At 42.6% G+C, this 12,520-nt stretch overlaps 1 long non-coding RNA gene across 1 annotated transcript in view; it reads left to right on the forward strand.

Annotated features, from left to right (window-relative positions):
* LOC129011697 (uncharacterized) overlaps positions 1–12,520 on the forward strand; it is a 57,224-nt gene that overhangs the window by 9,252 nt on the left and 35,452 nt on the right. Inside the window, exon 2 of the long non-coding RNA XR_008493403.2 lies at positions 1,553–1,656. This is a non-coding gene — a long non-coding RNA (uncharacterized LOC129011697). The remainder of the gene's footprint in view (positions 1–1,552; positions 1,657–12,520) is intronic.

Raw genomic sequence — 12,520 nt, forward strand, 5'->3', positions numbered from 1 at the left:
TCCTTCCTACCCAATCCTCTTTCCTGCCCCTTTTCCTTTCACAGATATCTGATTGGTACAATGGTCTGAAGGCTGGCCCTGCCTTCTTTTGCTCCCTCTCTTCTTTATCCCTTGCAGGCATTTCTCCCAGTAGTGCCTGGTATCTCTCATTCCCTTTTGGTGTCTGCTTCTTGGAGAGACTGAACTGACACAGAAGTCATTGATATGCAGGTAGCTAATAATTAAAAGAATGGGAGCAAATCGGACATCCCTGGGAGAACATACAGAATGAAAACAAAAATGTTGAAATGTTAAAATTAATAAAAAGGTTGAGGAGAAGAACTCACATGTAGGTAGTGATAAGGGTTTTCTGGGGCTAGACCATGTGGGTTTGAGGCAGGTCCCACCTCTTCTGAGCTGTGTCACTCTTAGCAGATTGCTTAGCCTTTCCCAGCATTGCTTTCTTTGTATAGGAAATGGGGGAAATAATAGTACTCATTAAAGATGTGGGTGGGCATGGTGGCTCATGCTTGTAATCTCAGCAATTTGGGAGGCTGAGGCAGGAGGATGGCTTGGGACCAGGAGTTTGAGACCAGTCTGGGCAGCATAGGGAGAACCCTATCTCTACAAAAGATAAAAATGTATTCAGGTATGGTGGTGCATGCCTGTAGTCCTAGCTACTTGGGAGGCTGAGGCAGGAGGATTGCTTTAGCCCAGGAGTTTGAGGTTACAGTGAGTTATGATCATGCCAGCCTGGGTGACAGAGCGAGACCCTGCCTCTTAAAAAAAAAAAAAAAAAGTTTGTTGTGTAGATTAAAATGAGCTAATATATGTAAAGTGCTTAGAAAACCACCTGCACAAATTAAGGCCAGAGTGCAGGTTCGTCACTATCATCAGGTGGAACGGATGAGGAGCTCCAGAGTAGCCAGGAAGGGGAGGACTCAAATGGCAGCAACACAGAGCCAAGGAAGTGGCAGTTTCAAAAAGAAAACAGTCTCCAAAATTATGAAGAACTGAGGAGAACAAGAAGGCGAAATAACATCCAGTAGGTCTGGAAATGAATGATGATCTTGGCAAGGGCTGCCTCAGTGGCATGGGGAAGCTGGAAGCCAGAGGACAGTGGCTTGTGTAGGGTGAGAGTAGACAGTCTCCACTCCTTCCAGAGCCTGGCTTGGAAGTAAAACAGAGTGAGAAGGTTGTGGTCGGTCAGATGGGGGGCTCAAGAGCCCAGGAGGAAAGTCAAGCTTCTTTATAGGCAGAAAGTAATATGGTACCTGAAGACAGGAAGAGAATGATGTTTTAGATGGCAGGATGTTGTTAGGAATCAGGAAGGTAGGCTCCCAAGCACAGGAGGAATGGTTTCGGCTAGCAGGAAGGATGGCTGATGTTCTGAGACCCAGTAGGTAAGAATGAGGATAGACTACGAGGTCAGAGGACAGAAGCGTGAAGGAATTTCCAAGAGTGCATCTGTAAAGCTGAAGAGGGCTGAAGTGGGGAAGGCAATCTGAAAAAAGCGAGGGAAAAAACAAAACAAAACATTTCACTGATAGGTGTGACCCTTTTCCCCTAGCAGTGAAGGAAACTCATGTTGACTGAACAGCTCCCCTGGGATGTGTGGGCCCTGGGATGAGAACTTTCACATAGCTGCTGAGTTCATGTCCATCACCACCCTGTGAGGTAGGTATATTATTCCCATTTCACAGAGGAGGAAAGCTGAGGGTCAAAGATTGAGTCATTGGTCTAAGATGTACAAGGTCTAGCAGAGTGCTTGATAAGTCATTGTTGAATGAATGGACTGCACAGATCATGCTCTCCAACTGGTTGTATACTTGTGTGATGCTTTTCCCCAAAGGTCTTTTTACTGTTGAGAGGATTCTTATATAGTTAAGTCTTGGATCAGTCATAACCTCCAAAAATGTGACAGTAATGAAAAACGCAAAAAGTGGCTGGACAAGGAAATGCCTGTGCTACCTTATTTACCCCAAACAGAAAAGCTACTTAAAAGATTATGACTGATTGGGAAATGTGATTTGGTTGGACAAAAGCACTTGAAGCTCTCTAGTCCCTAACAATTCCATCCAGGACCTCCCTGAGAGTCAGAATTGATGTGTGGATTGTTTTAGTTTGACTGTTAATAATATCTGGATGAAAATGCCTGCCAAAACATTTCACTGGGGGATTTAGAATATGCTTTCCAAGTCTACAACTGAAGGGCAGCAGCCGATGTTAATGTGTGCCTGTTGGCATTCGCCAGTTCATCTGGCCAAATGACAAATCACCATCATGTCCTCAAGAACACTGTGTGTTCTTGATACTTTTAAGTCAAAATGTAATTGTGTTCTTCTTGTAATTATACCAGTCAAAAAGAGAATGGTACAAATAATAAAATTTAAGGTAATAAATGAACAGAGGACTAGATTCCAAGTTCATTGTGGGCAGGGATTTGGTCTTATTTAAATTTCTAGTATTCATTTTATTTTTTTAATTTTTAAACATTATTATTATTGTTATTGAGATGGAGTGTTGCTCAGTAACCCAGGCTGGAGTGCAATGGCGCGATCTTGGTTCACTGCAACCTCTGCCTCCCAGTTCCAAGCAATTCTCTTGCCTCAGCCTCCCAAGTAGCTGGGATTATAGGCACCTGCCACCATGCCCGGCTAATTTTTGTATTTTTAGTAGAGATGGGGTTTCGCCATGTTGGCCAGGTTGGTCTCGAACTCCTGACCTCGGGTAATCCACCCACGTTGGCCTCCCAAAGTGCTGGGATTACAGACAGGAGTCACTGCACCCCAGTATTGATTTTAGAGGATTAGCCCAATGCTTGGCACGCAATGTGTGCTAAGTAAATTCTTGCTGAATTAAGTTGAACTGCATCAACGTTGTAGATGAGTGGTCAGAGATCTGTAAACCATTTAAACCTGCTTCATTTTTCTTCGAGAGGAGAGCACAGAACTGTCACACAAAGATGCTGTGTACATAAACACTCTAATTCATTATTAAGGTTCAAAATGAATTATTAATCTCTGAGAATAGTCCATAGCCAGGGTTGGCTGTCAGTGAAGCAGGAGAAAGGGTAACTAATCTTCCTAAATTGTATCCTTTTTTTCCCATCTTCAAGTCTTTGTGTTTGCAGCTCTTTGGAGCTGTGATTTCAATTCTCATTCTATCCCTGACTTACGGTTTGACCTCAAAATGAGTCACTTAATTTTAGTTAATAGCTAAGTTTCCCATTCAGTGAGAGCCACAGGGGCCTGGCTCTATCATTAGCTAATATCAAGCCTCAAATGCTAGATGTGCTATTCAGTGCCATCCATCATCTCTGTAAGGCTAACGGAAATGAATCACAAATACAGCGCCCCATGCGAACTCCTTCAACTCCTCCAAAATGAGTCCTTGGGGTTGCTCAGTCACTGTGTTGTACAGTAAGGGGGAAAAGATAAAGAAGCTGAGGATGGTTGCCCCAAGCCCAAAGGAGAAGATACCCTGGCAACAGAGGACAGCAAGGAGAAAGTTCAGCTCTCTGGCCAGAGTCACTATGATATGATCACCAACTTGGCCCCTTGGAAAGAGTAAACTAACCACCATATATATGTACATATATATATATACATATATGTGTGTATATATATATATGTCAATCTAATCTTTAAAGTATATCTTATATATATGTATTGGAGACAAGATCTCACTCAATTACACAGACTAGAGTGCAGTGGCATGATCACAGCTCACTGCAGCCTTACCTCCCGGGCTCCAGCTATCCTCCCACCTTAGCCTCCCAAGTAGCTGGGACTACAGGTGTGTGCCACCACACCTGGCTGTTTTTTTTGTTTTTGGTTTTTGGGTTTTTTTTTTTTTTGTATTTTTTGTAGACACAGGGTCTTTCTATGTTTCCCAGGCTTGTCTTGAACTCCTGGGCTCAAGCAATCCTCCTACCTCAGCTTCCCAAAGCACTGGGATTACAGTTGTGGACCAACTCGCCCAAGCCTCCAATATTTAAATTTTAGTGAAATAAGATGCAAGTTTATAGAATAAATCAATATGGAGTAATTACTCACACTTTTCATTTCTTTCTTTCTTTTTTTTGAGACAGAGTTTCGCTCATGTTGCCCAGGCTGGAGTGCAATAGCACCATCTCGGCTCACAGCAATCTCTGCCTCCAGGCTTCAAGCGATTCTTCTGCCTTAGCCTCCTCAGTAGCTGGGATTACAGGCACACGTCACCACGCCCGGCTAATTTTTATATTTTTGGTAGAGACAGGGTTTCACCATGTTGATCAGGCTTGTCTCTAACTCCTAACCTCGTGGTCAACCCGCCTCAGCCTCCCAAAGTGCTGGGATTAGAGGCATGAGCCACCGAGCCCAGCCTACTCACACTTTTCTAAGATTTGCCCCTTGCTTTGTTTAAATAGAAAACATCTCCAGAGCCTTTAAATAAGATATACTTTAAAGATTAGATTGACATACCGAACATCAGTTGCAATCTGAAAGCAAGAGGAATGCAGGCCGGGCGCGGTGGCTCTGCCTGTAATTCCAGCACTTTGGGAGGCCGAGGCTGGTGGATCACAAAGTCAGGAGATCCAGACCATCCTGGCTAACACGGTGAAACCCTGTCTCTACTAAAAATACAAAAAATTAGCCGGGCGTGGTAGCGGGCGCCTGTAGTCCCAGCTACTCGGGAGGTAGAGGCAGGAGAATGGCATGAACCCGGAAGGTGGAGCTCGCAGTGAGCCGAGATTGCGCCACTGCACTCCAGCCTGGGCAACAGAGCGAGACTCCGTCTCAAAAAAAGAAAAAGAAGAATGCACAGCTTGTCTCAGAGAGCTATGGGTTATGAAGGATGAAATGCACAGGAAGTAGAGGCTGGGACTTCCTTAGCCAGGATCCAGGCACAAATGCAGGCTCCATCCCAGTCTGCATTTCTCAGGAAGGAAACAGCTCCACAGACATGAAGCCCAAGGCACTGTGGGAAAGATCTATTAATAGAAGGGCTCGGCCGGGCGCGGTGGCTCACGCCTTTAATCCCAGCACTTTGGGAGGCCGAGGCGGGTGGATCACGAGGTCAGGAGATCGAGACCATCTTGGCTAACACGGTGAAACCCTGTCTCTACTAAAAATACAAAAAATTAGCCGGGCGTCGTGGCGGGCGCCTGTAGTCCCAGCTACTCAGGAGGCTGAGGCGGGAGAATGGCGTGAACCCGGGAGGCAGAGCTTGCAGTGAGCCGAGACTGTGCCACTGCACTCCAGCCTGGGGGACAGAGAGAGACTCTGTCTCTAAATAAATAAATAAATAAATAAATAAATAAATAAAAGAAGGGCCCTGTGTAGATGACTCGCCTTGACTACAGCCGACCTTAGAACACTTCACCCAAAGGGTGTGATCAATTGTGGGGGCTGTGGTCACAGTGCTCCTTGGGACACAGGCCTTTTGGAAACCTTGTAGAAACTGCATTGCCTAACTTGTCCCTCGAACAGCAGTACCTGCTGATTGAGGGTGTCAGACATGGAATTTGGCTGCATCGCCTTCTACTCTGTTGCCAGCCCACACACTGGCCTCTGTAAGCACCAGGGGAGTGCCTTTGAGTCCCCACCCACCTTGCTGCTCAGCTCGCAGCACCATCTGTGCACTTACTGGGTAACAGTAATAATGGATGGGCACTTCAATCACATATGAAAACCTCTAAAGCTCCAGTTGCAGGGACTGTAAATCTCATATATAACTTTCCTAAGTGACTAATGAGATAGGTCCTCGACACGGCAGAAGGCTCCAGGAATCTTTATGATAACGGTAGTTTATGAATTTATTTTCTTGTGACAGTATTTACAAACTCCCTGATTCATAGTAGACTCAATAAATATTCAATATGATAAAACACTAAACATGAAAGTAATGATTTGCACATGGATAGAATAAAAAGGGCTATTTCTCAATGTTGAGAGGGAAAAATAGAACCATTAAGAAGTTTATCTGAAAACATCAATATGCTATTTAAAATAACAATCCACCCAACCAGTAACAAAATATTTCAGTTGAACTGAGGCTGCCCTCAGTGGTCCCCTGACCATAGTACAGATCCCATAACTAGCAATCAGATTGAGATTTGTATTCCATTCATTTGTCAAAGTCTATATCAAAAGAGGTCTTTCTAGCTTCAGGTACAGATGCAGTGAACAGCTTCTTCAAACTATTATTTGAGAGAAATAAGGTCAGATCCAAGGTAGTTATTTCCTCTTCAGCTTGCCCCTCGTGTTGAATTTGTTTAAGAGATGTAAAGGAAGAGTGACAATTTTCTTCTGCCATACTAAAGTCATGAAATAAATGACCAGGATTTTTGAATGGCTAATATGTTTTCTCTTATGGGTTAATATGATTGAATGCTTATAAGTGCTTGATTTGCTTTAATGTTTATGTTCAATTTTTCAATGTTCTTTGCAGTGGAGAACCATTCCTTTTGTCTGGCATGCACCCATTTGCCTTCCTTTTGGCAATAGCATCTGGATTTTCTTTTGCAGAGCCATCCTTCCCTCACTTTAGGGGTGGAGGTACATGCTTGTGGGTGGCTATATCCAGACACTGGCAAGACATTTAGTCCTGGCCAATCAGAACTCAGTATCTTCCTGGGACCAGAATTGGTTCAAGAACAAGCCTGAAGTTTGTCAAAAAGGGACAGCCTGGGACATTTGCTGGAATGATTGGTCAAGAAGTCTTTCTATGGAGATTTCTAACTGGTAGGATGTAAGCTGCTTATTATCTTGACACCGGGCAGCAATGAGCCTAAGTTAGAAGAAAGCCACCTGACAGAAAGAGAAATATGACATCATCTGAGTACCTAATACATTCTCTTTTTTGCTTAAGTCTATTTGAGTTTGGTTTCTACTTGGAATTGAAAGTGTTCTGACTAATGAATACAATTTTTGATATGTTTTTCTTCCCCAATTATTTATTTTTAATGCTTTCAAACCCCACAAAAAGTAAGCAGCCTGCAACATGACAAAACGCTGTCTCTACTAAAAATACAAAAATTAGCTGGGTGTGTTGGTACATACCTGTAGTCCCAGCTACTTGGGAGGCTGAGATGGGAGGATTGCTTGAGCCTGGTAGGTTGAGGCTGCAGAGAGCTATGACCACACCACTGCACTCCAGCCTGGGTGACAGAGCAAGATCTTGAAAAAAAAAAAAAAAGAGAGAGAGAAAGAGAAAAAGAAAGAAAGAAAGAGAAGAAAGAAAATGATCATCTGTATACTCCTCACCTAACTTCACCAATTATTGATAATTTGACACACTAACATTATCTCTACTTACCTACCTATTTGTATCTCTACGTATCATCTATCTTCATGTTTCGTTTTGCTATGACACAACCTCAACAATGTTATTACACAAGAAAATTAAGATCAATTTAATAATATCTAATAGTGGTCCATATTTAATTTTTCTTAATTGTATTCAATCTGCCTTTTAATTTTATTATTTTTTTAACATAAGAGCCAATCAAGTTTCATGCTTTGAATTTAGTTGTTCTGTCTCTTTTATTTAGAATATACCCTTAATTTTAATTTTTTAAATGACATCTTTTATTTTATTTTTATTTTTGTCTCTTTTATATTTTAGAACCCACAACAGTTGTCTTGTAGAATGTACCATATTCTGATTCATCTGATTGTTTACTCAGGATTAGATTCACATTTTTGACACAAATACTTCCTAGGTAGCACATTATATGCACTTTTGTACCTTGCTTCTTTTTTCTTCCAACTGTATATATTGGAAATTAATCCACTTAACCCATAACAGTTTTCCTCAGTATTTTTTAGGGTTGCATAGTATTCCATCATGTAGAATAAATCATAATAATTTATGATTAATATAATTATATAATTAATTAACATTTAAAATAATTTATAATTATTACATAATAATCATGTTTCATGATTTATTCTACCAGTCTTTAAGGATAGTCTATAGTCTTTTAAGGATAGTCATTTAGGTTGTTTCCTAATTTTTCTATTACAAAATTGTTAAAATAAAAACTCTTGTAAGTATGTTGTTTCATATATTTGGAGGCCTCTTTTCATGGTAAATTCTTAGAAGTGGCAGTGCTGGGTCAAGAGGTCAACTTATATGTAGTTTTGTTGGATGTTCCCAAATTCCATTCTACTGGAGGTTGGTAAAATGTCTTGACATTTCTACCTTGTCTTTTAAAAATTTTATTCTTATTTTATATTTCATACAGGGTTTTGAATATCCTTAGGACACATCTGTTTTTCATTTTTTTTGCTTCACAGCACTAACATAGTATGTTGTTCGTAGAAGGTGCTCAGTAGGTGCTGAATGTGTGAGTAAATGAATGAAACAATGAATGAATGGGCTATTCTTTTCCACAATATCAGCATTGCTCACTCACTTGTTGGGAAACTGGGACCCAACTAAGGTAAGAATGTTTTTCAAAGCCACTCTATCAGTCAGCAGAGGACATAAAGAATAGACAAATATGCAGGCAAGCAGGAAAAGGTGGGAGGCTAGCCTTAAAATTTTGAAATACAACCAAGCACATTAGATTAGCATGTACAATGTGCCAAGCAAGAAAGATACAAAGAGTATAAAGATGATGATTGTGGAGCTCAAGGAGGCTACAATCTTGTTATGTCCGTAGAGGTACAGGACAGACACACACACACACACACACACACACACACAGCAACAAAAAAAGGTGATTATAATAAATATCAAATGGATGGTGCAGAAGTTTTTATACAATAGGAGTTACAAGGAGGGAAAACAAGAACTGCAGTTTGGAGTAGAGGAATGTACACTCAGTGGACAGATTCTGTTGCAGTCTTATTTTATTTTTTAAAGACAGTCTCACTCTGTCACCTAGGCTGGAGTGCAGTGGCACGATCATATAATAGCTCATTGTAACCTCAACCTCTTGTGCTCAAGTGATCTTCCCACCTCAGCCTCCCAGGTAGCTGGGACTACAGGTGCATACCACCATGTCTGGCTAATTTTTAAAATTTTTCGTAGATACATAGTCTCACTATGTTGTCCAGGCTAATCGCGAACTCCTGGCCTCTAGTGATCCTCCTGTCCTGGCCTCCCAAAGTGCTGGGATTAAAGGCATGAGCCATAGTGCCTAGCCTGTTGCAGCCTCGAGACTTGATTTGGATGAAGCAGAATTCAAATCAAAAGAGGGCCTAAGGAACAAATATGGAAATTTATGGTGTATTCAAGGAATAGTAAGCAGACCAGCCCAGCTGGATGGAGCAGGGAGGTCTTACAGGGGAGCAGGGAGGTCTTACAAGAGAGCAGCGAGTACTGGAATTTATAGTTTGTGGCCAAACTGGAGGGGAAATCATGAATGTCCTGCAAAGAAATATGGTAGATCATGGTAGCTATAGTTTTAGTTTCCACTAAAGTCTGTGTGTTTTCTCATGACCCTTTTTTTCTGTTTCTTTGGAGTAGTCCTTTCTCACCTCACATGATCCTGGTGGGTCTGTGAAAACCGGGTCAGTCACCCTCCTCACTTCCAGAGGGTTGGGCATAACTAATGGCAGTTACTGTTCCGACATGAAGCCTTCAGCCAAGCAGGAGCACTCAGAATCATCAAGGGGTCTGTGTGTAGACATGGGAGAGGGAGGTGCCTTCCTCACTGGGGTTCCTGAGCCGGAGGATGTTGGTGTGGGGCAGTCATGATGGTATTGCCCAGCTTGTGGTGAGAGCTAACATACAGGATGACACGTTGCTGAGGTGGGCAGTGTACAAAGCTGGAGGGACAGACAGTTCTGATCATTGCCGGAGCTCCCGCTTCCACTCATGCCAGAATCAATGCTCCTCTCCTGGGCTCGTCAGTTACGTGTAAACCAACACATTCTCTCTGTTTCAGTTAGTTTGAGATCGGTTTCTGACACTTTCATCTGAAAGCAGCTTGCCTGATATGAAAGGCTTGGATTTCATCCCACAGATCAAAGCTTCCCAAGGTGGTTTCCTTTGATCGCTGGTCCTCCTTCAAAAAAGGAGTTTTATGCTAAAACTAGTTTAGGAATACTGCCTTCCATTGCCCCTTTTTGGATGGTTTGTACTAAGAAGTCCTCCCGTGAAGGAACTTTGTGCTGAGACATCTGTTCATCTCATCCCTCCACACCCATTGTGCATTGTTCCCACCCTGTTCTGTGCCCTGGAGGCTGCCATGATGCTCTCTATCCATGGGTCCTCCTTCCTTTGGGTCCCAAGTGGCCCAAAGGCAGGGGCATTTGGCCATCGAGTGGCAATGGGAGGTCAGAGGGAGGGAGGAGAATGAGGCGGGCACGTTATTTTCCAGCCCTGCCCTGTCCAGTCATCTTGGGCTGCCTGTGCCCCTCAAGTCAAGCACACAGGTCCTGTTGGGCATCTCTCTGAGGTAATCTTTCTCTCCCTCGTCCCTCAGCCATTTGGGTGGTTAACAGCTCCTGGCTGGTAACAGTCCAATGCCACTGTACTCTCCTTTGTGGTTTCTTCAAACCCTGCACAGTCATTTACTAAACTGCCCTAAAATTACTCACTTTGAGTACGCCATCTGAGTCGCACCAGGACCTGAATTAAATTGTATCATTGATTAATCTATTATTTCCTGCACTTATTAAGCCTGTAACCTTTTTCTTTTTAATTGAGGAACACCCTACAATGTCCTACAGACCAAAAGTTTTGACTACATACTTTGGTGAATGCCTTCCTAGGACAGCGGCTTAAGAACAGGATTCTGGAAAGATGGAGGCAGCCAGGCAGCTTTTCCACTCTTAACCCTGGAGCATTTCCCCATGAGGACCTGGTGCTTCCACCCGATGACCACATCCAATGGCTTTCAGTTAGGCCTGGAGTTTTACTCCCTTTGTGTACAGCACGTTCTTTCTCTGGAAACCCCTCTCCCTGCTCTTCTCCTATCCAAAGCCCACCCTTTGAAAAGTCCAGGCCACGTCACTATTCACCTCGAACATCGCACAAAGCACTGGGGCTCACCTTGGCCTCTGTCACTCACGTGGCCACTGTGGTTCACCTTAATGCATGGTCACCCACATGCATGTGGCTTAGTCATGTTTCAAGCCTTTGCCTTGATGGTTCACTTTTCTCAAGTTTGATTTCTGTCTGTTGAGCTAGACTGTGAGCTCCTTGATGGCAAGGACAACTTTCCCACTTCTTTACATATCTCATAACTTCTAACAAATGTAGCTGTCTTGCACACGCAGAACACCCCTTGTTTGTCTCTGTATGATACTTTGTTCAAACCCCATCACAGTGTGGGGCATTCTCCGATCATCTCAGCCAAATGTATTATCTCAGGCTTCTAAAGAACTAGCACTGATTACCGCCTGAAGCAAACATTCGTGCCCTCTGACATATAGTGTCATCTGGAACTGTTGCTTAGTCTATTAATTAACTCTGTGCACTTTGATCTCGAAGCCTTAACAAGTTTATACGCATTATTATGGATTGAATTGTGTACCCCCTCACTCTCCTCTCCCCCAAAACCTTCATATGTTGAAGTCCTAATGCCCAGTACCTCAGAATGTGATCTTATTTGGAAATAACATCATTGCAGATGAAATTAGTTAAGATGACATCATACTGGAGCAGGGTAGGTCCCTAATCTGTATCATAAAAATGAGAACCTGGGCACAGACATGCACACAGAAGGAACCCCATGTGAAGATTGGAATTATGCTGCCACAAGCCGAGAAACATCAAAGATTACCAGCAAACCACCAGAAGAAAGGAGAGGAGCATTCAACAGATTCTCCCTCACAGCCTCAGAACGACCCTACCCTGCCAACACCTTAATCTTGGCTTCCAGGACTGAGAGACAATCACTTGCTGTTGTAAAAGCCATTCCGTTTAAGGTACATTATTACAGCAGTCCTCCCAAATGCATACAAGCACCTTAAGGACAAGGACCATATCTTGGATCCCCAAAGAGTAGGATTCCAATTGCAGATGCATCATTGGTTTCTTACGTCTCTTCTGGCAAGTTAATTCACTTCTTTGGGCCTCAACTTTCCCTTCTGTAATGTGGAGATAATAATATCTACTTCAGAAAGTTGTTTTAAGGATTAAAGGCAATACATTAAAATGCCAGGCACAGTGCTTGACACCGTTAAAATGTGCAATAAATGCTAAGTCTTGTAAATATAATCCTCTTATTTCACAAATGAGCAAATAGGATCTAGACATGCAAAGTGCCTGTCTAAGCCCACACAGTTAAGTAGCAACAAGCTTGTCAAAAAAAAACCCTCCAAATAGATTCACTTCAATTCCTATCTATATTATGTCTTATCTTTCATTGCTAAAGAGAACAATTAGTGTGGTGACATTAATTTGATGGCATTTTGTGTGTGATGTTTGCTTACTGCTGTGGGAGTTGAGATGCTGGACCTTGAGTTTGAGATGTTGGACCTTTGTGGTTTCTTCCTTATCCACGGGTAACTGAGATAAGTCATATCTTAAAGCAAACCATCCCTTCTTTTTTGTACAAAATTACATTTATTTGCTTAAGAATGGTGTGAATCGGCCG

Source organism: Pongo pygmaeus, chromosome 14 (genome assembly GCF_028885625.2).
Source record: "Pongo pygmaeus isolate AG05252 chromosome 14, NHGRI_mPonPyg2-v2.0_pri, whole genome shotgun sequence".
Lineage (NCBI taxonomy): Eukaryota > Metazoa > Chordata > Mammalia > Primates > Hominidae > Pongo > Pongo pygmaeus.